The sequence below is a fragment of the Heptranchias perlo genome, chromosome 8, assembly GCF_035084215.1.
Source record: "Heptranchias perlo isolate sHepPer1 chromosome 8, sHepPer1.hap1, whole genome shotgun sequence".
Taxonomy (NCBI): domain Eukaryota; kingdom Metazoa; phylum Chordata; class Chondrichthyes; order Hexanchiformes; family Hexanchidae; genus Heptranchias; species Heptranchias perlo.
The window spans coordinates 58,346,028-58,369,195 of record NC_090332.1 but is presented as its reverse complement, the minus strand read 5'-3'; the positions used below and the strand labels follow the sequence as shown (position 1 = coordinate 58,369,195).

The window sequence follows — 23,168 nt, the reverse complement described above, 5'->3', positions numbered from 1 at the left end:
GGAAGATCGGGGGGAGAGTGGGGAAGATCAGGGGAGAGGGGAAGATCGGGGGAGAGGGGAAGATCGGGGGGAGAGGGGAAGATCGGGGGGAGAGGGAAGATCGGGGGGAGAGGGGAAGATCGGGGGAGAGGGAAGATCGGGGGGAGAGGGGAAGATCGGGGGAGAGGGGAAGATCGGGGGAGAGGGGAAGATCGGGGGGATGAGGGGAAGATCGGGGGGAGAGGGGAAGATCGAGGGGGAGAGGGGAAGATCGAGGGGGAGAGGGGAAGATCAGGGGGAGAGTGGGGAAGATCGGGGGGGGAGAGGGGAAGATCGGGGGGGGAGAGGGGAAGATCGGGGGGGGGAGAGGGGAAGATCGGGGCGGAGAGGGGAAGATCGGGGGGAGAGGGGAAGATCGGGGGGAGAGAGGAAGATCGGGGAGGAGAGTGGAAGATCGGAGGGGCACCGAGAGGGGAAGATTGGGGGAGAGGGGAAGAACGGGGGAGAGTGGAAGATTGGTGGGAAGAGGGGAAGATCGGGGGGGGGGGGGGGCACGGAGAGGTGTGGATCAGGGGAGGAGAGGGGAAGATCGGGGGGAGAGAGGGGAAGATCGGTGGGGAGAGGGGAAGATCGGTGGGGAGAGGGGAAGATCGGTGGGGAGAGGGAAGATCGGTGGGGAGAGGGGAAGATCGGTGGGGAGAGGGGAAGATCGGGGGGGGAGAGGGGAAGATCGGGGGGGGAGAGGGAAGATCGGGGGGGGAGAGGGGAAGATCGGGGGGGGAGAGGGGAAGATCGGGGGGGAGAGGGGAAGATCGGGGGGGGAGAGGGGAAGATCGGGGGGGGAGAGGGGAAGATCGGGGGGGGAGAGGGGAAGATCGGGGGGGGAGAGGGGAAGATCGGGGGGGGAGAGGGGAAGATCGGGGGGGGAGAGGGGAAGATCGGGGGGGGAGAGGGGAAGATCGGGGGGGGAGAGGGGAAGATCGGGGGGGAGAGGGGAAGATCGGGGGGGGAGAGGGGAAGATCGGGGGGGGAGAGGGGAAGATCGGGGGGGGAGAGGGGAAGATCGGGGGGGGAGAGGGGAAGATCGGGGGGGGAGAGGGGAAGATCGGTGGGGAGAGGGGAAGATCGGGGGGGGGAGGGGGGAAGATCGGTGGGGAGAGGGGAAGATCGGTGGGGAGAGGGGAAGATCGGTGGGGAGAGGGGAAGATCGGGGGGGAGAGGGGAAGATCGGGGGGGGAGAGGGGAAGATCGGGGGGGGAGAGGGGAAGATCGGGGGGGGAGAGGGGAAGATCTGGGGGGGGAGAGGGGAAGATCTGGGGGGGGAGAGGGGAAGATCTGGGGGTGAGAGGTGAAGATCGGGGAGGGAGAGGTGAAGATCGGGGGGGGGAGAGGTGAAGATCGGGGGGGGAGGGGAAGATCGGTGGGAGAGGGGAAGATCGGGGGGGGAGAGGGGAAGATCGGGGGGGGAGAGGGGAAGATCGGGGGGGGAGAGGGGAAGATCGGGGGGAGAGGGGAAGATCGGGGGGGGAGAGGGGAAGATCGGGGGGGGAGAGGGGAAGATCGGGGGGGGAGAGGGGAAGATCGGGGGGGGAGAGGGGAAGATCGGGGGGGGAGAGGGGAAGATCGGGGGGGGAGAGGGGAAGATCGGGGGGGGAGAGGGGAAGATCGGGGGGGAGAGGGGAAGATCGGGGGGGAGAGGGGAAGATCGGGGGGGAGAGGGAAAGATCGGGGGGGAGAGGGAAAGATCGGGGGGGAGAGGGAAAGATCGGGGGGGAGAGGGAAAGATCGGGGGGGAGAGGGAAAGATCGGGGGGGGGAGAGGGAAAGATCGGGGAGGGGGGTGAGGGAAAGATCGGGGTGGGAGAGGGAAAGATCGGGGGAGAGGGGAAGATCGGGGGAGAGGGGAAGATCGGGGGAGAGGGGAAGATTGGGGGACATCAGGGGGTGCAGAGGGGATGATTGGAGATGGAGACATCGGACATCGGAGCAGGGCAGAAAGGTAGGTTGATTTTGTGTTTATACTTCTTGCAATGGTTTGTTCTTGAATTTAATTTGTTTCTTTTTGCCTGATTCGGCCCTTCATGCCTGGTTTCACCAGGCGTGAATCAGAAGCGGTGGGAAAGCCGCCCAGGTAAGTTCTAACTACCTACTATGTCATAAGTAAAGTACCTTAAGTACCTCAATGAGGTACATTTGGCTATTTAACTATCATCTTCAGGATTCGGGACACCAGTAAAGTACCTTAAGTACCTCAATGAGGTACATTTGGCTATTTAACTATCATCTTCAGGATTCGGGACACCCGCACACACACAGGTGCGGCCATGGCGAACTCAGAAGTTGGTGAGTTGGAATCAGCTTCCGAACCCGCTGTGCATTTCTGCAATTTTCACAGCTCCCCGGCCCCAACGCACCCGCAATTTACATGTAAAATCGAGCCCCATGCCTCTATTTATAAAGCCCAGTATCCTGTATGCTTTTTTAACCGCTTTCTCAACCTGTCCTGTCACATTCAACGATTTGTGCACATATACCCCCAGATCTCTCTGTTCCTGCACCCCTTTTAGAGTTGTGCATTCGAGATTATATTGCCTCTCCTCGTCCTTCCTACCGAAATGTATCACTTCGCATTTTTCTGCATTAAATTTCATCTGCCACATGTCCACCCATGCCGCCGGCCTGTCTATATCCTCTTGAAGTCTATCACTATCCTCCTCACTGTTCATTACCCTTCCAAGTTTTGAGTCATCTGCAAATTTTGAAATTGTGCCCTGTACACCCAAGACCAAGGGCTCGATTTTCGCACCCCCGAGCAGGTGCGTTTGTGGTGGGGGGGCTGCGAAAATGGGGGATTCCTGGGGCGGGTCCGGAGCCCGGCTCCAACCTGCCCACTTCCGGGTTCCCCTGTGACGTGCTGACATGTGCGCGCAGCCCCCGCCTGTGGGACTCCTGCAGGCAATTAAAGCCGGCGGGGTGTCACTTAAAGTAATTATTTAGGTATTTCAGGTCGTTTACAGATCTGATTGATCTGATATTTTAGGAGGGGTGGGATTTTGCAATGGACTGAGACTGTTTCCCGTACTGGGGGAAACACTCCCAGTTCAAATGGACGTGTTGCAGCCATCAGCCTGTGGCAGCTGCAAAGGTCCATTTGACAGGTGTGGGGGGAGACCCTCACTCATTGCAGGAGGCCACTCTGTCACTTTGGACAAAGTTTGGCCTCCACCACCCTCCTTCTAACAATAAAATTCACCAACTTGCACACTTACCCCAGTGTCCAGACACATTTACCTACCTTGCAGACCCCCTCAAATGTACATCTTCTGGATGGGGGCCGCCGTAGTTCCAGTCATGACCTTCTCGGAGGACGAACAGCATCACCAGCCTCACCAGCCACCTCTGACACGTGAAGTGCTGTGACACATCCTCCTGCACAGGAGGAGGGAGGACAACGGCAGAGAGAGATGCGTCGCAGAGGGCACTACCCTCGGCACAGGGTCCACAGACGGAGGTTCAGCTTCCTGGACCTCTCTGAGCAGTAGTGCTAACGGAGGCTCAGAGTCAGTCGCCAGGTAGTCGCGGACATCTGCAGCCTCCTTAATGATGAGCTGCTCCCGGATGAATCGAGCAGCATCTCCTTACCTGTCGCCGTCAAAGTCACCACTGCCCTCAACTTCTTCGCCTCCGGATCCTTCCAGGATGCCACCGGGGTCTCTCAGTCATCTGCACACAAGTGCATAAGGCAGGTCACCGACGGCTTGTTTCACAGGGCCTCGCACTATATCAACTTCCCCATGGATGACCTCACCCAGATGGAGAGGGCAGTGGGATTCCACACTGTGGCTGGCTTCCCACGGGTGCAGGGTGTAATCGATTGCACCCATATAGCAACACGAGCACCTCCACACGAGCCAGGACTGTTCGTCAACAGGAAGGGCTATCACTCCAACAACACTCAGCTCATCTGTGACCACTGCAAGAGATTCCTTCACATGTGCGCCAGATACACTGGCAGCTGCCACGATTCCCTTATCCTCCGGGAGTCCACCGTGCCGCCCCTCTTCCACACACCCAACACCCGCAAGGGCTGGCTCCTCAGGGACAAGGGATATCCCCTGCACACGTGGCTTATGACACCTCTGAGGAATCCCACCACCGAATCGCAGCGTCGATATAACGACAGCCACATCGCTACCAGGTCTACAATTGAGCATGCTATAGGGCTGCTCAAGATGCACTTTAGGTGCCTTAATCATTCTGGGGGGGCACTTCAATACACACCAGACAGAGTGGGACGCATTATTGTCATGTGTTGTGCCCTGCACAACATGACACAACAGAGAGGGGTGCCGCTGGAGGAGGCCCCATCCACATCTGCCACCCATATTGAGGACGAGGAGGAGGAAGACAAGGAGGAGGAGGCCGAGGAGGAGGAGGCCGAGGTGGAGGAACAACCCATGGGCAGAACAGCGGCTCACCTGGCTGCTTGTGAGGCCAGGGAGTCACTGATATGTGAACGGTTCTCCTAATATCAGACTGTGTGAAGAGTCCAGTCCTCATCACCTGGACAAAGGAGCGGCCACATCAGCCCCCTCCCCTGCCCCCTGGGCAAAACAGTGGTGCAACTACACCTGCACCCACTGTAGAATGACCCAATGGGTGGCATCAAGTGTGCATGTTCATGGTGAACCCCATGAAAGGGACCTATTCCACAAGCCAGTCAAGAATGGGCAAGACGTGGCAGTAGTGGTGATAATAATTGGATTTATTGTGCATGTGGCAGAAAACAAATATAAATAAAAAACATGACAAATCGTCAAACCCCCTTGTACATTCCCTTTGTGCTCACAAAACCTTCGCCTTGCGTTTCCGGGAACCCCTACGTGGAGCTACCCCTGTGGCTTCAGCAGAGGTAGTGGCAGGTTGTTCTTGTCCATGCCCTGACCGATGAGATGCTTTGCGCGGACCCCCTCTGGGTTTCGGTGCCCGTGGGGGCCCCTCTAAAGACTGCTCAGCCTGCACCTGTGCAGGGTCAGACTCGGTCACCTGGAGAGGAGGCAGCATTGCGGGTACTGGTTGAGAGGGGGACAACGGGTGAGACGCGGGAGTGCTTTGAGTGGCGTCCCCACTTCCACGTCCCCTTTCACCCTCATCCCTCTCCTGGCCCAGTTCCACATCACTCCTTCCACCCTGCTGGACGATAGTTTGGAGGACTTGTATGAAGCCTTGGAAGGCCACTCGTAAAGGATCTGTCAGTCTGTTTAAGGCAGCAGAATGTTGCTCACCCTGAATCCGAATGGCGGACAGCACGGTGTGAGGACAACACAGTGTGCTGAGAGTTCGGTACGTGTGGGAGTTTGGTGAAGTGGGGGAAGGAGGTGCTGCTTTGCCTTGCTTTTCCTGCAGAGCGGTAGTGGACCTGAGAGCGGTGAGCGGCGGGAGAGAGCGAGATCAGAGCGGGGATAAAAACAGCGCGGAGAGAGCGAGAGTTCAGTCGGTGAGCGGCGGTAAAGAGCGAGACCAGAGCGGGGATAAAAACAGCGCGAAGAGAGCGAGAGTTCAGTCGGTGAGTGGCGGGAGAGAGCGAGACCAGAGCGGAGATATAAACAGCGCAGAGAGAGCGAGAGTTCAGTCGGTGAGCGGCGGGAGTGAGCGAGACCAGAGCGGGGATATAAACAGCGCGGAGAGAGCGAGACCAGAGCTTACTCTGAGAGCGAGACTCTGAGACCAGCGGCAGAGTTCGGGGTGACGTCACCAGTCAGAAAGTGACGCGGCACAGAGGAGGCAGCTGATTGGTGAGTAGGTTCAGGTGAGTATTTCTACCATTTTACTGTAAGTAAAGTAATAAGAAAGGGAAGATCTGCAGGTTTTATAGCAGATAGTGTTTTTTTTTAGTGAACCTAGGTCCCTAGTATAGTTAACATTTTCTAATTTCAACGTAATTTAAAAGGGGTAACTCAGCTAAGGCAAGTCATGGCAGCAGACCTCGCATCCGTGATATGCTCCTCCTGCAAGATGTGGGAAGTCATGGACACTACCAGTGTCCCTGCCGACCATGTGTGCGGGAAGTGTGTCCACCTGCAGCTACTGACCGATCGTATCTCGGAGCTGGAGCTGCGGGTGGACTCACTGTGGAGCATCCGCGATGCAGAGAAACTCGTGGATAGCACGTTTAGCGAGTTGGTCACACCGCAGGTAAAGGGTATACAGGCAGGAAGTGAATGGGTGACCACCAGGAAGAGTAAGAGATGCAGGCAGGTGGTGCAGGGGTCCCCTGTGGCCATCCCCCTCTCAAACAGATATGCCACTTTGGATGCTGTTGGGGGGGATGACTTATCAGGGGAAGGCAGCAGCAGCCAACTTCCTGGCACCACGGGTAGCTCTGCTGCACAGGCTGGGAGGAAAAAGAGTGGCAGAGCTATAGTGATAGGGGACTCAATTGTAAGGGGAATAGACAGGCGTTTCTGCGGCCGCAACCGAGACTCCAGGATGGTGTGTTGCCTCCCTGGTGCAAGGATCAAGGATGTCTCGGAGCGGCTACAGAACATTTTGGAGGGGGAGGGCGAACAGCCAGCTGTCGTGGTGCACATAGGCACCAACGATATAGGTAAAAAAGGGGATGAGGTCCTAAAAGCAGAATATAGGGAGTTAGGAGGTAAATTTAAAAATAGGACCTCAAAGGTAGTAATCTCAGGATTGCTGCCAGTGCCACGTGCTAGTCAGAGTAGAAATAGGAGGATATTTCAAATGAATACGTGGCTAGAGGAATGGTGCAAGGGGGAGGGATTCAAATTCCTGGGACACTGGAAACGGTTCTGGGGGAGGTGGGACCAGTACAAACCGGATGGTCTGCACCTGGGCAGGGCCGGGACCGCTGTCCTAGGAGGAGTGTTTGCTAGTGCTGTTGGGGAGGGTTTAAACTAAAGTGGCAGGGGGTTGGGAACCTGAGCAGGGAGAGAGAGGAAAGCGTAACAGGAAGGGACAGAAGGTATGGAGTAATAGGTAAAGTGTTAAAAAAGGAAAAAGCAGGAACTAAGCGTCACAAAACAGATTTGAAAGTTCTTTATCTGAATGCACGTAGCATTCGTAATAAAATGGACGAGTTAACGGCACAAATAACTACGTATGGGTATGATCTTGTGGCCATTACAGAAACATGGCTTCAGGGTGACAACGACTGGGAATTAAATATGCCAGGGTATTTAACAATCAGGAAGGACAGGCAGGAAGGAAGGGGAGGTGGGGTGGCTATGTTAATAAAGGAAGGAATCACTGTAATACAGAGAAATGATATTGGGACAAAGCATCAAGATAATGAAACAGTTTGGGTGGAGATAAGGAATAATAAGGGAAAAAAAACATTAGTGGGCGTAGTATATAGGCCTCCCAATAGTTGCAACTCTGCTGGAAGAAGTATTAATCAGGAGATAGTCGGGGCATGTAATAAGGGAACAGCCATAATTATGGGGGATTTTAATTATCATATTAACTGGACAAATTAAATTGGGCAGAGCAGCCTTGAGGACGAGTTCATTGAGTGCATCAGGGATGGATTTCTTGAGCAGTATGTAACTGATCCTACAAGGGGGCAGGCAACCTTGGACCTGGTCCTGTGTAATGAGTCAGGATTAATTAATAATGTCCTAGTTAAGGATCCCCTTGGAACGAGCGACCACAACATGGTTGAATTCCATAACCAATTAGAGAGTGAGAAGGTTGATTCTCAAACAAGCGTACTGAGCTTGAATAAAGGAGACTATGATGGTATGAGAGCGGAATTGATTAAAGTGGACTGGGAAAATAGATTAAAGGGTAAGACGGTACATGAGCAGTGGTGTTCATTTAGGGAGTTATTTTACAACTTTCAAAATAAATATATTCCACTGAGGAAAAAAGGGTGTAAAAGAAATGACAGCCATCCGTGGCTAAGTAAAGAAATCAAGGATAGTATCCGACTAAAAACAAGGACATATAAGGTAGCCAAACTTAGTGGGAGGATAGAAGATTGGGAATTCTTCAAAAGACAGCAAAAAGTAACTAAAGGATTGATTAAGAAAGGGAAGTTAGATTATGAAAAGAAATTAGCAAAAAATATAAAAACAGATAGCAAGAGTTTCTATAGTTATATAAAAAGAAAAAGGGTGGCTAAGGCAAACGTAGGTCCCTTAGAGGATGAGACCGGGAAATTAATGGTGGGAAACATGGAGATGGCAAAAATGCTGAACAAATATTTTGTTTCAGTCTTTACAGTAGAGGACACTAAGAATATCCCAACACTGGACAAACAGGGGACTCTCGGGGGGGAGGAGCTAAATACGATTAAAATCACTCAGGAGATGGTACTCAGTAAAATAATGGGACTCAAGGCGGATAAATCCCCTGGACCTGATGGCTTCCATCCTAGGGTCTTGAGAGAAGTGGCAGTAGGGATTGTGGATGCTTTGGTGATAGTTTTCCAAAATTCCCTGGACTCAGGAGAGGTCCCGGCAGATTGGAAAACTGCTAATGTAACACCGTTATTTAAAAAGGGTAGTAGGCAGAAGGCTGGAAATTATAGGCCAGTTAGCTTAACATCTGTGGTGGGTAAAATTTTGGAGTCTATTATTAAGGAGACAGTAGCAGAACATTTAGATAAGCATAATTTAATAGGACAAAGTCAGCATGGCTTTATGAAGGGGAAGTCATGTCTGACAAATTTGCTTGAGTTCTTCGAGGATATAACGTATAGGGTGGATAAAGGGGAACCAGTGGACGTAGTGTATTTAGACTTCCAGAAGGCATTCGACAAGGTGCCACATAAAAGATTATTACTTAAGATAAAAAATCACGGGATTGGGGGTAATATTCTGGCATGGGTGGAGGATTGGTTATCGAACAGGAAGCAGAGAGTTGGGATAAATGGTTCATTTTCGGACTGGCAACCAGTAACCAGTGGTGTTCCACAGGGGTCGGTGCTGGGTCCCCAACTCTTTACAATCTATATTAACGATTTGGAGGAGGGGACCGAGTGCAACATATCAAAATTTGCAGATGATACAAAGATGGGAGGGAAAGTAGAGAGTGAGGAGGACATAAAAAACCTGCAAGGGGATATAGACAGGCTGGGTGAGTGGGCGGAGATTTGGCAGATGCAATATAATATTGGAAAATGTGAGGTTATGCACTTTGGCAGGAAAAAATCAGAGAGCAAGTTATTTTCTTAATGGCGAGAGACTGGAAAGTATTGCAGTACAAAGGGATCTGGGGGTCCTAGTGCAAGAAAATCAAAAAGTTGGTATGCAGGTGCAGCAGGTGATCAAGAAAGCCAACGGAATGTTGGCTTTTATTGCTAGGGGGATAGAATATAAAAACAAGGAGGTATTGCTGCAGTTATATAAGGTATTGGTGAGACCGCACCTGGAATACTGCATACAGTTTTGGTCTCCATACTTAAGAAAAGACATACTTGCTCTCGAGGCAGTACAAAGAAGGTTCACTCGGTTAATCCCGGGGATGAGGGGGCGGACATATGAGGAGAGGTTGAGTAGATTGGGACTCTACTCATTGGAGTTCAGAAGAATGAGAGGCGATCTTATTGAAACATATAAGATTGTGAAGGGTCTTGATCGGGTGGATGCAGTAAGGATGTTCCCAAAGATGGGTGAAACTAGAACTAGGGGGCATAATCTTAGAATAAGGGGCTGCTCTTTCAAAACTGAGATGAGGAGAAACTTCTTCACTCAGAGGGTGGTAGGTCTGTGGAATTTGCTGCCCCAGGAAGCTGTGGAAGCTACATCATTAGATAAATTTAAAACAGAAATAGACAGTTTCCTAGAAGTAAAGGGAATTAGGGGTTATGGGGAGCGGGCAGGAAATTGGACATGAAGCTGAGTTCGGATCGGTCAATGCCCTGTGGGTGGCGGAGAGGGCCCAGGGGCTATGTGGCCGGGTCCTGCTCCGACTTCTTGTGTTCTTTAGATTTGTGGTTGGGATCAGATCAGCCATGATCTTATTGAATGGCGGAGCAGGCTCGAGGGGCCGATTGGCCTACTCCTGCTCCAATTTCTTATGTTCTTATGTTCTTATGTTGTCAGGGCCTGAATGGACTCATTGTTGAGCCGTGCTTGACGCTTGATGGAGGCTAGCCTTTCCTCCATCGCAGACATTCCCGCACCTACCCACGACACTATCTCAGAGATGCCTTCACGTCCCTGCGACACTATGTCGGAGGTACCCTCCTGTACCTGTGCCACCATTCCCCTCATGCAGGAGTTGGACTCCTCCATCCTCTGCGCGATTGTGGAGAGTACGCGTGGCAACTGTTCCAGCACCTCGGCAATGTGCTGCTGCCCCTTGATGACTCTCCTTTTCACAGCTGGCCCCCAGGGTTCAGCATCTGGGTCCAGCTGAGCAGAGCCTGGAGAAGAGTGCTCCCACCGACGCGGACTCTCCACGGCTGCCCCTGCCACCAGGGTCTGCTCGTGCTCACATGTGCGTGGTGACTCACCATGTGCAAGCCCAACTAAGTGGGGACGGGGACCCACCGAGGTGTGTGTATCTGCGCTGGAGGATGCATGGCTCAGATGTGACGATGGACCCACAGAGGCCGGCAGGTCCTCTGAGGAATCGCCCTCCGTGGTCATGGCGGTTGCAGATGTGCCTGCAAGAGAACAGAAAGCAATATTAGGCACGTGGACAGATGTTGAGGTGCTGCCGATGCCAAGTGATGCTAAGATCATTCGCTATCATGAGTGCTGAGTGTTAGCTTTCTGTCACCAGCCGCTTGTGCAATCCCAGCCTCGGCATCCGCCACGGATAGGGCACTCCAGCGTGCGGCTGATGTCCAACGCCTGATGCTCCGCGTCTGTTAGTGCCACCTGGTGTGGCGGGCCCCCTCCGGTCCGTGCCCTCTCCCGGGCGTTCTGGCATCTCTTCTCCTATCAAGGCAAAACACAGAGGCGTGATTGAGTGATGGTTGCATGGTGAGCCGCTGCATGCATTGGTGTGGGTGGGGTTGAGCGTGACGGAGATGCATGGGAGGGTGCGTGTGCAACATAGCCATGAGATTGTATGAGGATTGGGTTGCGTGGTGGTGTTCGAACGGGGACGGGGCGGTGAGTAAGTGCAGGCAAGGTGAGGAGGATAGTTGAGTGGATGTGAGGAGTGATGCGAGAGCGTTGTGGTGGCAGTGCAGAAGGAGTTGTGTGGTGGTGGAGGTGATGTGGAAGACGGAGTGTGGGAGAATGCGTAAGTATACTCACTTTGGCTGACCTGGTTAGGTCATTAAATCTCTTCCTGCACTGCACCCAGGCTCGTGGCACATTGCCGCTGCTGGTGACCTCCTTGGCCACCTCCAGCCAGGCCTTCTTCGTGGTGGAGGGAGGGCACTTCTTCCATTGGATGGAAAAAGGATTTCCCTCCTCCTCCTCACCCCATCGAGCAGAACCTGGAGTGAGGAGTCGGAAAACCTTGGGGCAGCCTTTCCTCTGGCCTGTTCCATGGTTCAAAATTGGTTGTTTGCTGCAGGAGGAGCATTGGGGGACTGCCCCTTTAAATAGGGCTCCTCCAGCTGACAGACTATGCTGCGCATGTGCAGTCCGCCCGCTGCGCAGCTTTCCAGCGCGAAACCCGGAAGCACAGGTAAGTGGCTCCAATTAGCCTGCGATTGGGTGCGGAGCACATTTATTTTCACCCACGCACCCAGTCGACCCCCCACTGTGAACCCGCCGCCCTCCTAATATCGGGCCCCAAGTCTTTAACATATATCAAGAAAAGCAGTGATCTCAGCACCGACTGCTAGGGAACGCCACTGTACACCACCATCCAGTCCGAAAAACAACCGTTCACCACTACTTTCCATTTCCTGTCACTTAGCCAATTCTGTATCCATGTTGCTAATGCCCCTTTATTCCATGGGCCACAATCTTGATGATAAGCCTACCATGTGGCACTTTATCAAACGCCTAAATCCGTATGCACCACATCAACTTCATTGCCCTCATCTACCCTCTCTGTTACCTCATCAAAAAACTCTATCAGGTTAGTTAAAAAATTATTTGCCTTTAACAAATCGTGCTGGCTTTCCCTAATCAATCCACACTCGTCCAAGTGAGTGTTATTTTTGTCCCGGATTATCGTTTCTAAAACTTTCCCCACCACCGATGTTAAACTGACTGGCCTATAGTTGCTGGGTTTATCTTTACACCCTTTTTTGAACAAGGATGTAACATTTACAATTCTCCAGTCCTCTGGCACCACCCCCTTATCTAAGGATATCTGGAAGATTGTGGCCAGTACCAGAGCAATTTCCACCCTTACTTCTCTTAACAACCTAGGATGCATCCCATCCGGTCCGGGTGACTTATCTACTTTAAGTACAGCTAGCCTTTCGAGGACCTCTTCTTTATCAATTTTTAGCCCATCCAGTATCTCAACATTCCTTTAATGAGACTTTGGCAGCATCTTCTTCCTTGGTAAAGGCAGATGCAAAGTACTCATTTAGTACCTCGGCCATTCCCTCTGCCTCCATGAGTAGATCTCCTTTATGATCCCTAATCAGCCCCACCCCTCCTCTTACTACCCGTTTACTGTTTACATGCCTGTACAGTACTTTTGGATTCGCTTTTATGTTCGCTGCCAATCTATTCTCATACTCTCTCTTTGCCCCTCTTATTTCCTTTCTCATTTCCCCTCTGAACTTTCTATATTCTGCCTGGTTCTCACTTGTGTTATCAACCTGACACCTGTCATATGCAGCCTTTCTCCGTTTCATCTTACTCACTACTCTTTTGTCATCCAGGGAGCTCTGGCTTTAGTTGCCCTACCTTTCTGCCTCGTGGGAATGTGCCTAGACTGTACTCGAACCATCCCCTCTATAAAGGCCGCCCACTGTTCAATTACAGTTTTGCCTGCCAATCTTTGATTCCAATTTACCCGGGCCAGGTCTGTTCTCATCCCATTGAAATTGGCCCTCCTCCAATAGAATATTTTTACTTTAGAGTGGTCCGTTTCCTTTTCCATAGCTATTCTAAACCTTATGATACTATGATCGCTGCTCCCTAAATGCTCCCCATTGACACTTGCTCCACTTGGCCCACCTCATTCCCTAAAACCAAGTCCAGCAATGCCTCCTTCCTCATTGGGCCAGAAACATACTGGTCAAGCAAGTTATCCTGAACACATTTCAAAAATTCTTCCCCCTCTTTGCCCCTTATATTATTATTGTTATCCCAGTCTATATTAGGATAGCACTGCAAACCAGTCTTGGACTTTCTTGTACTCTCTCTTAATCTGATCCCACTTAATACTGTACTATTACTTGTTCTAGTGCTATCTTTCTCTCCCAATCCTTTGTGCTCCTTGTTTCTCCTTTCCAATGATTCATCCTGGTGCCCAACCCCCTGCCAAATTAGTTTAAACCCTCCCACCCCCTTCACAGAACTAGCGAACCTCCCCACAAGGACATTGGTCCCGGCTCTGTTGAGGTGCAACCTGTCCGGCCTGTACAGGTCCCACCTTCCCCAGAACTGGTCCCAATGCCCCAGGAATCTAAAGCCCTCCCTCCTGCACCATATCTCCAGCTATGCATTCATCTGCTCTATCCTCCTATTGCTATACTCGCTAGCACGTGGCACCGGGAGTAACCTGGAGATGGAATTTTTGAATCACATCACTATTGATTGGTACTCATAACACAACCAGAGGGTTATTTGTGGCCCACCTTGTCTTTGCCTGTAGTCCTTGGCAGACTTCCTGCTTTATGTGCCTCAGTTCCTCCATTTACAGCATACCCAGCTAATAGGTATTCAGAGAGCTGGGATTTTGTGCTGTTCTTAATGTCAATGTGATTACAAGGCAGGATTATCTAGTCCACATGGTGCAAAGGAAAAGGACACTATTAAAACTATTCGACCTACACTTAATAGTATTGCAGACTTTCCAACTCATTACTGAGCAATCACCTCACTTACAGAGAACGAAAAGAAAGCCTTGTATTTAGATGGTGCCACGACAACTCCCGAAAACATCTCAAAGTGCTTCATGTACAATGAATAATTTTGAAACATAGCATAGGAAAATGTGGCAGCCATTTTGTAAACAACAAGATCCCACAGACAACAATGAGATGAATGACCAATTAATCTTGTTTTTTGGTTGTGTTGGCTGAGGGAGGAATGTTGGCCTAGGAGAACTTCTCTGCTCTTCTTTGAATATATAGAGGTTACGACATAGAAACAGGCCATTCAGCACAACCAGTCCATGTTGGTGTTTAACCTCCACACAAGCAAACAGTCCTAATCACATTTACCCACCCTGTTCCCATCGCCCTTCAACCCATTTTCCTTCATCCACCTATTGAATCTAATCTTGAATGTTGACACAGTGATCAAGGTAGAAACTAACCCTGGAAGTGAATTCCACAGCCTTGTAACTCTGTGTGAAGAAGTTTCTCCTGCTTTCTGTTCTAAATCTCTTACATTTAATCTTGTATCTGTGGCTACTTGTTCTAGACTCCTGGAAGTGTGTGTGGGGAATCAGGATCAGCTATGCTGCCTGCATGATTGAATATTTTTTTATTCATTCTCAGAATGTGGGCCTGCATTTATTACTCATCTCAAGTTTCCCTGTTTTTATAACTGAGTGACTTGCTGGGTCACTTAGGAGGGCAATCAAGAGTCAATCACATTTGTGTGGGACTAATCACATATAGGCCAGACTGGGTAAGGTTTCCTTCCCTAAAGGGCAGTGAACCAGTTTTTTTATATAACAATCTGACAGCTTCATGGTCACTTTTACTGATAGCAGCTTTTTATTTCTAGATTTTTAAAAAGTGAATTCAATTTCTCAATGGTGGGATTTGTACTGACATTAGATTATTAGTCCAGGTTTCTGGTTTACTAAATCAAAAGCAAAATACTGTGGATGCTGGAAATCTGAAATAAAAACAGAAAATGCTGGAGAAGCTCAGCAAGTCAGGCAGCATCTGTGGAGAAAGAAACAGAGTTAACGTTTCAGGTCAAAGACCTTCTGTCAGAACTGGAAGATGTTAAAATCTGGATTACTAGTTCAGTAACATAACCAATACACTACCGTACCCTGTACTGTACCACTGGAAAGATTCTTGGAATACAGGAGAATTGGCTAGGTAAAGCCCAGGGTCCAGGAGCACTGCCTCACCTCCCCCCAAGTGCCTGTGGAACCAAACCCAAGCCAGGTGGATAAAGTAAATTATAATTGTACTGCTCTTGTCCACAATTTGAAAACTGACTGAGCACAATTGAATCCATTTAAACTGATTATTGTAGCAATGGACTGCAGACAAACCAAGAGGTAATTTCCCCAGTGCAAAGTTCAGTGGTCACTGTAGAAATGATTTCTATGCACAGGGTTCACTTTCACTGCCATTGCCTGCTCAATCCTTCTCAATCTCCTTACATGTAGCAGTAATGATCATTGTAATAACTTTATTTTTAAACAGTAAGCATCTTTGTCAAAGAACCCTGCCAGAACTCTTCGACCTGGGATTGAGGTTTATAGGTCTCCAGATTGTAGCACAGTTCTACTCATGTTTTCTAATACAGCCAGGGCTAAGTTTGACAAGTGCTCCAATTTTTATGACTGAACAATCAACATCAATAATTTAATTCCAAATGGGGAGGGAGGGGGTAAATTTCCTTGGGGCTTCTCTTGTTCCGCCACCGCAACTTCAGCGGAAATTCATGGAAACCCCATTTACTCGCATGAATCCACCAAAGTTATGGCAGAGGAGCGGGAGAAGTCTCAAGGAAATTCACCCCAAGGTCACCTAGAAGAGAAAGAAGAGCATCAGATGTTCTGGTGTCCAATTAATACACCATTAGCAGGTTGTAATAGTTTCAAATCAGTACATATATTAGCAGACATCCCGTGGCATTGCTCAGTGAATCCGAGGTCATGCTGCTTTATAATGGGGGTGTTACACCATGTAACACAATGTACCAATGTACCCTGATTTTTCTAGCTGCTTTTTTTGCTTTTGATTCATACGTTTCCCATCTCTTCAATTCCGATTTGCTTTACTCTGAGGCAAATACAAAATGAGACAGCTGGAGTGACAGGAAGTAAGTGTTGCCGTTACAGGAAGTGCGCACCATATGCAAGACTTTTAATATATTATAGATATTAAAAACACAAGATCTGTGCAATCACAAAATTAGCACTCTTCAGTGCATGAGCTGTATTGTGGAATTGGCTCCTTAATTAATGAAGTAACATAATCTCAACCAAATGCAAACAAAGCATTTTTAGAAGTCATTTTTGGGATATGGGCATCGCTGGCAAGGCTGGCATTTATTGCCTCACCCTAGTTGCTCTTGAGAAGGTTGTGGTGGGTCTTCTTCTTGAACTACTGCAGTACATGTGGTGAAGATGCTCCTACAATGTTGTTCAGTAGGGAGTTCCAGGATTTTGACCCAGTGACGATGAAGGAACGTCGATATATGACCAAGTCAGGATGGTGTGTGACTTGGAGGGGAACGTACAGGTGGTGGTGTTCCCATGCGCCTGCAGCCCTTGTCCTTCTAGGCGGTAGAGGGTGTGGGTTCGGGAGGTGCTGTCGAAGTTAGTATGATACAAATTGTTGACATACAATTCTTGGTATGCTTTGACTCTTGTTGGATGCACATGGGAAAAGAGGAACTTTTTCAGGTACATACTGGAAAGAAATGTGTGGTTTACAGTAAGGTCAGATCATGATGTAGGGTCAGCAATGCTGAGTTGGCTTGGTGGCCCCTGAACCAAAGCCCATCTTTTTGAAGGGATCTGGAATGCTGGCAGTAGAAGAAGCAAATTTGATGTAACTTTCCCACCTCTAAACTGTGGCAGGAACTAAAGAAAACTTCACAGTAGCCAAAACATATGGTTGGCTTCTGCATGCTACAGGCACTTAATATACATGGAGGTTGGGTTGCACATCAGGCCCCTGATACCACAGGAGTAGGAGGACGGCATGTGGTTGGGAAGCAGTCAGACGAAGCAAAAGTCATGCATTTGTTCACTATGGGCATTTTTAAAATTCCTCCTATTGTTGACATTGTGCCAGTTTCAGCAATTGGAGGGAGAACATTAGACCGTAAGTAAACCTTACACAATGGAGGTCCAGCCCATTGTTGGTTTCTTACATAAAGCACTCAAGGACCCCCCACCCCCGACAACGTTCCCCCACCAATGCTCACCCCCCTACCTTTCCCCCCACCCCTGCACTCCCCCCCAACCTTTCCCCCCACCCCTTCTCTCACCCCACAAACATTCCCCCACCCCTCCTCTCCCACCACAACCTTTCCCCACCCCTCCTCTCCCCCCACCCCTCCTCTCCCCACAACCTTCCCCCACCCCTCCTCTCCCCCCACAACCTTTCCCCCCACCCCTTCTCTCACCCCACAAACATTCCCCCACCCCTCCTCTCCCACCACAACCTTTCCCCACCCCTCCTCTCCCCCCAACCCTCCTCTCCCCACAACCTTTCCCCACCCCTCCTCTCCCCCCACCCCTCCTCTCCCCACAACCTTTCCCCCACCCTTCCACTCCCCCCACAACCTTTCCCCCACCCCTCCTCTCCCCCCACAACCTTTCCCCACCCCTCCTCTCCCCCCAACCTTTCCCCCCACCCCTCCTCTTCCCCCAACAACCTCTCCCGCTCCTCTCCCCCCACACCCTTTCCCCCTCCTCTCCCCCCAAACTTAACCCCACCGCTCCTCTCCCCAAAACCTTTCCCCGACCTCTCGCCCCACCCCTCCTCACCCTCACAACATCTCCCCCCACCCCTCCTCTCTTCCCAACCTCTCCCCCCACCCCTCCTCTCCCCCCACAACCTTTCCCCCTCCTCTCCCCCAAACCTTTCCACCCACCCCTCCTCACCCTCACAACCTTCCCCCCACCCCTCCTCTCCCCCCAACCTTCCCCCACCCCTCCTCTCCCCCCACAACCTCTCCCCCCACCCCTCCTCACCCTCACAACCTTTCCCCCACCCCTCCTCACCCTCACAACCTTTCCCCCCACCCCTCCTCTCCCTCCCAACCTTCCACCCACCCCTCCTCTCCCCCCCAACCTTCCCCCCACACCTCCTCTCCCCCCACATCATTTCCCCCTCCTCTCCCCCCCCAACCTTTACCCTACTCCTCCTCTCCCCCACAATCTTTCCCCCCAACCCTCCTCTCCCCAACAACCTTCCCCCTCCTCTCCTCCCCAACCTTTCCCCCACCCCTCCTCCCACCCCCAACCTTCCCCCCACACCTCCTCTCCCCCCACATCATTTCCCCCTCCTCTCCCCCCCCAACCTTACCCTACTCCTCCTCTCCCCCACAATCTTCCCCCCCAACCCTCCTCTCCCCAACAACCTTTCCCCCTCCTCTCCCCCAACCTTTCCTCCACCCCTCCTCTTCCCCAACCTTTCCCCCCACACCTCCTCTCCCCCCACATCATTTCCCCCTCCTCTCCCCCCCCAACCTTTACCCTACTCCTCCTCTTCCCCAACCTTTCCCCCACCCCTCCTCTTCCCCAACCTTCCCCCCACCCCTCCTCTTCCCCAACCTTTCCCCCACCCCTCCTCTTCCCCAACCTTTCCCCCCACCCCTCCTCTTCCCCAACCTTTCCCCCCACCCCTCCTCTCCCCCCAACCTTTCCTCCCACCCCTCCTCTCCCCCCAACCTTTCCTCCCACCCCTCCTCTCCCCCCAACCTTTCCTCCCACCCCTCCTCTCCCCCCAACCTTTCCCCCCACCCCTCCTCTCCCCCCAACCTTTCCCCCACCCCTCCTCTTCCCCAACCTTTCCCCCACCCCTCCTCTTCCCCAACCTTTCCCCCCACCCCTCCTCTTCCCCAACCTTTCCTCCCACCCCTCCTCTCCCCCCAACCTTTCCTCCCACCCCTCCTCTCCCCCCAACCTTTCCTCCCACCCCTCCTCTCCCCCCAACCTTTCCCCCACCCCTCCTCTTCCCCAACCTTTCCCCCACCCCTCCTCTTCCCCAACCTTTCCCCCCACCCCTCCTCTTCCCCAACCTTTCCTCCCACCCCTCCTCTCCCCCCAACCTTTCCCCCACCCCTCCTCTTCCCCAACCTTTCCCCCACCCCTCCTCTCCCCCCAACCTTTCCTCCCACCCCTCCTCTCCCCCCAACCTTTCCCCCCACCCCTCCTCTCCCCCCAACCTTTCCCCCCAAACCTCCTCTCCCTCCACACCCTTTCCCCCTCCTCTCCCCCCAAACTTAACCCCACCGCTCCTCTCCCCCACAACCTTTCCCCGACCTCTCCTCTCCCCACAACCTTTCCCCCCACCCCTCCTCTCCCCCCAACCTTTCCTCCCACCCCTCCTCTCCCCCCAACCTTTCCTCCCACCCCTCCTCTCCCCCCAACCTTTCCCCCACCCCTCCTCTTCCCCAACCTTTCCCCCACCCCTCCTCTTCCCCAACCTTTCCCCCCACCCCTCCTCTTCCCCAACCTTTCCTCCCACCCCTCCTCTCCCCCCAACCTTTCCCCCACCCCTCCTCTTCCCCAACCTTTCCCCCACCCCTCCTCTCCCCCCAACCTTTCCTCCCACCCCTCCTCTCCCCCCAACCTTTCCCCCCACCCCTCCTCTCCCCCCAACCTTTCCCCCCAAACCTCCTCTCCCTCCACACCCTTTCCCCCTCCTCTCCCCCCAAACTTAACCCCACCGCTCCTCTCCCCCACAACCTTTCCCCGACCTCTCCTCTCCCCACAACCTTTCCCCCCACCCCTCCTCTCCCCCCAACCTTTCCTCCCACCCCTCCTCTCCCCCCAACCTTTCCTCCCACCCCTCCTCTCCCCCCAACCTTTCCCCCCACCCCTCCTCGCCCCCCAACCTCTCCCCCCACCCCTCCTCACCCTCACAACCTCTCCCCACCCCTCCTCTCCCCCCACCCCTCCTCTCCCCCCACCCCTCCTCTCCCCCCACAACCTCTCCCCCCACCCCTCCTCACCCTCACAACCTTTCCCCCCACCCCTCCTCTACACCCAACCTTTCCCCCACCCCTCCTCTACACCCAACAACCTTTCCCCCTCCTCTCCTCCCCAACCTTTCCCCCACCCCTCCTCCCACCCCCAACCTTTCTCCCCACACCTTCTCTCCCCCCACATCATTTCCCCCTCCCCTCCCCCCACAACCTTTCCCCCCACTCCTCCTCTCCCCCAACCTTTCCCCCACCCCTCCTCTCCCCCAACCTTTCCCCCCACCCCTCCTCTCCCCCCAACCTTTCCCCCCACTCCTCCTCTCCCCCAACCTTTCCCCCCACCCGTCCTCTCACCCCAACCTTTCCCCCCACCCGTCCTCTCACCCCAACCTTTCCCCCCACCCCTCCTCTCCCCCCAACCTTTCCCCCCACCCCTCCTCTCCCCCAACCTTTCCCCCCACCCCTCCTCTCCCCCCAACCTTTCCCCCCACCCCTCCTCTCCCCCAACCTTTCCCCCCACCCCTCCTCTCCCCCAACCTTTCACCCCACTCCTCCTCTCCCCCCAACCTTTCCCCCCACCCCTCCTCTCCCCCAACCTTTCCCCCCACTCCTCCTCTCCCCCCAACCTTTCCCCCCACCCCTCCTCTCCCCCAACCTTTCCCCCCACCCCTCCTCTCCCCCAACCTTTCCCCCCACTCCTCCTCTCCCCCCAACCTTTCCCCCCACCCCTCCTCTCCCCCAACCTTTCCCCCCACTCCTCCTCTCCCCCCAACCTTTCCCCCCACCCCTCCTCTCCCCCAACCTTTCCCCCCACCCCTCCTCTCCCCCAACCTTTCCCCCCACCCCTCCTCTCCCCCAACCTTTCCCCCCACTCCTCCTCTCCCCCCAACCTTTCCCCCCACCTCTCCTCTCCCCCAACCTTTCCCCCCACTCCTCCTCTCCCCCAACCTTTCCCCCACCCCTCCTCTCCCCCAACCTTTCCCCCCACTCCTCCTCTCCCCCAACCTTTCCCCCCACCCCTCCTCTCCCCCAACCTTTCCCCCACCCCTCCTCTCCCCCAACCTTTCCCCCACCCCTCCTCTCCCCCAACCTTTCCCCCCACTCCTCCTCTCCCCCAACCTTTCCCCCACCCCTCCTCTCCCAACCTTTCCCCCCACTCCTCCTCTCCCCCAACCTTTCCCCCCACCCCTCCTCTCCCCCAACCTTTCCCCCCACCCCTCCTCTCCCCCAACCTTTCCCCCCACTCCTCCTCTCCCCCCAACCTTTCCCCCCACCCCTCCTCTCCCCCAACCTTTCCCCCCACTCCTCCTCTCCCCCAACCTTTCCCCCCACCCCTCCTCTCCCCCAACCTTTCCCCCCACCCCTCCTCTCCCCCTACCTTTCCTCCCACCCCTCCTCTCCCCCCACAACCGTTCCCCCCACCCCCTCTCCCACCCCCAACCTTTCCCCCGAAGCTTGAAAACTTGGGATGCTTCAGCTCCTTAAAGTTACCGAGGTTAAAGGACTGTTAAGTACTGCTTCCTGATTGGTGGATTCTTAACCAAGAAGCGGCCTTTTCCAGTCCCTCAGGTCCCAAAGAAGAGCCGAAGCTTCCAAATTGACATTGCACCTAAAATGCACAAAGTAGGAATCAGCGGTCCGAATAAAGGAGCTTGCACTGGACCTGCAGCTCATGTCTGGGATGCCTCCGCACTACATCATTTATACATGGCTCTGGATAGTGTTTGCAATAGTAGTGATGGGAAATTGAGTCACCAATGCCACATCATTGTGATCTTTCTGCCTCTTACTCAGAGAAGCCCATGACTTAACTCATACTTTGCTGACTAAAAGAAACTCCATTCAGTTTATTGGAATACATTTAATTATTGATGTTTTCAGGTTCACATCTGAAAAGAAGGACCCATGCTTGGGCCAAAATGAATGCTTTTCATTTTCAAAAATAGAAACAGAAAATACCACAGCAGGTCAGTCAGTTTGGAAAGAGAAAGATGAACTGTTTGGGTGAGACCTTTCATCAGAATGGATTTACTTTACCATTCATTTCTACCTTTTCCCTTTCATCCACAATCTTTTCCTCCATGTATATATCCACCCTTCTTTCATTTTTGCTCAACTTTTCTTTTCACTGACTCAGCTTGGAGAGGAAGTCCCACCAACAAAATGAGAGGACTAGCATCTCTAACAAAACCTGTCACATATTCAGGGGGAAGGGGAAGGGGACAATCAGTCACAAATCACATGCTGACCTTAAAGTTCGATGGGCTGTAATTGGATCCATTCTAAACTTCATAGAATTTTGATACATAAAACATTTCTCGATGGAAAATGTCTGATTATGGTTTCATAGAGAAATGTTGGGAAAGTGCCTTATACCAACAAGAAGTGAATTAACATAGAAACTACAACACAGAAACACACCATTCGGCCTAACCTATCCCCATTGGTGTTTATCCTGCACACGAGCAGTCGTCCTAATCCTTTATGCCCAACTTGTTCCCATATTCCTTTATCCCCCTCTCCTTCAACCATCTGCCTAACCTATTCTTAAATGTTGGCACAGTCTCTGCTTCAATCACCAACTCCAGTAATGCATTCCACAGTCTCACAACCCTCTGTGTAAAAAAAGTTTCTCTTGCTCCCTGACCCAGATCTATTACATTTGATTTTATATTTATGTCCCTCATTCTAGACCCATCAATCACTGGAAACAGTCTGTTTCTATCTAACCCACCCCATCCCTTCATAATTTTAACCATCTATCAAATCATCCTGTGATCTCCTCTGTTCCAATGAAAGCTGCCCCAATTTTTTACGCCCATTTTCATATGTGATCGAATTTCTAGGCACACATCTCCAGAGATGGATTGTATTTACAGAAGGCCAATTGAGGTTAGGGAAAAAATCTACAAAAGGCTAACAGCCATCATAGGAGCTTTAGTAAATTCAATGCAAGTCTTTTTTGAAAATAGGCACCACATCATTATAATGATGGGATTGATCATTGGGAACAAACTTGAGGGTTACTTACGTGGATATAACCAAAGAGGAGAGGTGAAAGTAGCTGTGCTTGGCAGCTTGCAACCGAGTATAACACCAGGAGCTCTAGCAAAACTGGTCAATAGGGGTCAAGGGGAAAACCCCCAGTGGCTAGAGTTATGCATGGTACAAAGGGAGATGGTTGTGGCTGTCAGAGGCCAGTCATTACAGCCCCAGGAGTGTGATGGAATACTTACCACTCACCTGAATGGGTGCACCTGCAACAACACTC

The 23,168-nt window shown here is 52.4% G+C and overlaps 1 protein-coding gene across 3 annotated transcripts in view; it reads right to left on the bottom strand.

Annotated features, from left to right (window-relative positions):
- Nucleotides 1–23,168, bottom strand: part of tagapb (T cell activation RhoGTPase activating protein b) — a 165,075-nt gene that overhangs the window by 88,017 nt on the left and 53,890 nt on the right. The window lies entirely within an intron of this gene.